Genomic DNA, 2602 nt, shown 5'->3' with positions numbered 1-2602 from the left:
CGCCACCATTTTCTTTTCCACTTGCCAGGACTTCCGTACACTGGATTATGCACTGTAAAAAAAAAAAAAAGAAAAAAAAAGATTTGGGTTTTAAGCTTGTTCTGCACACTGCTTCCAAATACTCACTTGCCTATTTTACAACCCTGTTAAACCCCTGTTTAAAAATTCCATGAAAAGATAATATGTGCTATAGATTGACACTAAACTGAACTCATCTCTTAAGTTTCATCTTGTTTCTGACTCATCTACTTGTGTTACCTCTATGCTTACAGCTGGTAAACCGGCAATTCTGGTGGTGATGCATCACACCTTCAATCCTAATCATGTCGTAGCTGAAAGCAGAAGACAGGTGACCAACCCGAACGTCCGCCTCACTGTGGACTGTCTGTTCCATGATGGCAAATTTCTGAGCTGTACCCGCAATCATGATGCGTGGCATGCTATCCAGCGAACTCTCGGAGTTCCTGTTTCCCAGGTATTGAATAGATTTACGGACCTAATACAACCACACCATCAATGTGGAGAGCTGATGTTATAATATTTTGGAAAAAGGACCATTACAGGGGTCAACCTTTGAAATGGTCTACATGTATGATGATTTCTAATAATTCTCTCTCTTTCTGTTACTCTTTCTCCTCTTCCTTTCACACAGGCTTCTGGGGTTAATGCCTCAGCATGCTACAGTAAGTGAGACTGTAATCATTTACTCCAGATTTCAGATTCAAAGAGTTGTTGATATTTCAATATTGACTGTGAGGTGATACCTATCCAAAAGAGCACCGCAATCTTTAATCTGTGCAAAACAAGGGTCATTTTGTAGAAGGTGTCAAAGTTGTACTGGGTTCAGAATGCCAACATCTGTGTACACACATGAACATTTTTTCAGCACAGGGTGCTTCTTGAGAATTATTTCAAGGTTAGCAGTGATGTTGCTGTCTTAAACCAGGTTACAAACAATAAATGTGACAGAGGCGTTGGCCAATACTGTGAAAATAACACCCTGTTGTAAGAAACCTTAGACTGCCTTTAATTTTCTTTGCATTTTATGTAATACTTTAAATGGTATATCAACCATGTTAGGGTTGTTTGAGTTGTAAATACTTATAAAAGTAAAGTAATTTTTTTTTTTTTCCCCATTCTAGGGATCAAGGACCATCCTAAGGCGGCTGGTGGTGCAGCTGTATTTATAGTGCTGCTAGTGGTCGTGATAATCATTGTTTCTGTGACAAGAGGATAAGAAGATCTGTGAGGGCTGTCACTAGCATGCGTGACTAAATCCAAAGAGACCTGATCACAGTTTACAATATTATCATTAATGATGTGAGGAGTCCAAACAAGTGCTAGGTTAAACATGTGTAACAATCTGCAAAAAATTACTTTTTGTGAAGTGTATTTTCTTTAATAACCTTTTTTTTTTCTGAAACGGCAGAATAACAAGTCTGGAGGTGAAAAAAGGAAGAAAGTAATTTAAGTACTAAATTGCTTCATGACCCCAGTAACTGTACTTTTGACTAAACAGTTTGTAGAATGTCAATGTTTAAGTGACTAAATGTCTGTGTGTAATGGTGGTTAAAGCTGCTTTGTACGCATTCAGAAAGCAAGATGATGTGATTTTCCTTAATGAACACAAAATAAAAATCGATCAGTCAAATGATTATATCGCATCTGTGTAGCTCGTCTGTAAATCCCCGAAACAAAATGTGATTGACACAAAACAAAGGAACAAGTTTGAGTTCCTATTTTGATTCACAAACCTCTTTGATGTGAAAGTGCAAAGTGTTACCTGAAGCGACCAGCCGACCTCCAGCCATTACCACACGTACTGCCAGACACCAGAAAAACGACACTGACGTCTTGGAAAGAGATGTGATGTGAGTGATGATGTGGGAGAGGATGACGGCAGGCCTTTTGCTCCGAATATCAGCACAGATATAAAGACATGTGACCTAAACTTTGAGTTCCTTTTTAAAGTTTCCCTGATCTTCTATTTGCATCATAAAATGAATACATCTGGACTTTGGTTGACTTGCAGTGCCATGACAACACTGCAAATTCGATATAACTTGAAGTGCATGTACATTGCCTAGACTTATGCCATTCAGATACTCCCCTTCTCTCTCTCCACTTGATGACAGCTCTGCACTGAGCAGTGGAGGTCTGGAGGAGGGGGATTAGTTAACATACGGGGGGTTGTTGGGGGGGGGGACGGGGTGTTAAGGTCACGCCTCTGGCCTAAAAAGGCGAAGCAGAATACCAGCAGCAGCGAGCTGCTCTAAGAATAACTCAGGGCCTGAGGCTCAGAAACATGGCATGAATGTAACAGTATCTCATTAGATTCAGAGTTTTACTCACAGCAATCTGAAGTCATTTTCAACAAATATGGCTGAATAATAGATCTGATTTACATCTTATGAATTTTCAGTAAAATTAAATCACTGTCCACGCTGTGATCACATGACTCCAGAAGCAACATTGGCTGGTGGGATAAAGTTACCTTGAAACTCTCTCTTCCCCTCGCTTCCATCGTCCGTCAGTCCCAGTGGTTGATCTAATTCTGTCAGGGTGGGCAGGGGGGGGGGCAGGCTGCTCTACAATCTCAGCC

The sequence above is a fragment of the Acanthopagrus latus genome, chromosome 22, assembly GCF_904848185.1.
Source record: "Acanthopagrus latus isolate v.2019 chromosome 22, fAcaLat1.1, whole genome shotgun sequence".
Classification (NCBI taxonomy): Eukaryota; Metazoa; Chordata; class Actinopteri; order Spariformes; family Sparidae; genus Acanthopagrus; species Acanthopagrus latus.
The sequence above is the reverse complement of the archived record's forward strand: the minus strand, read 5'-3'. Positions refer to the sequence as shown.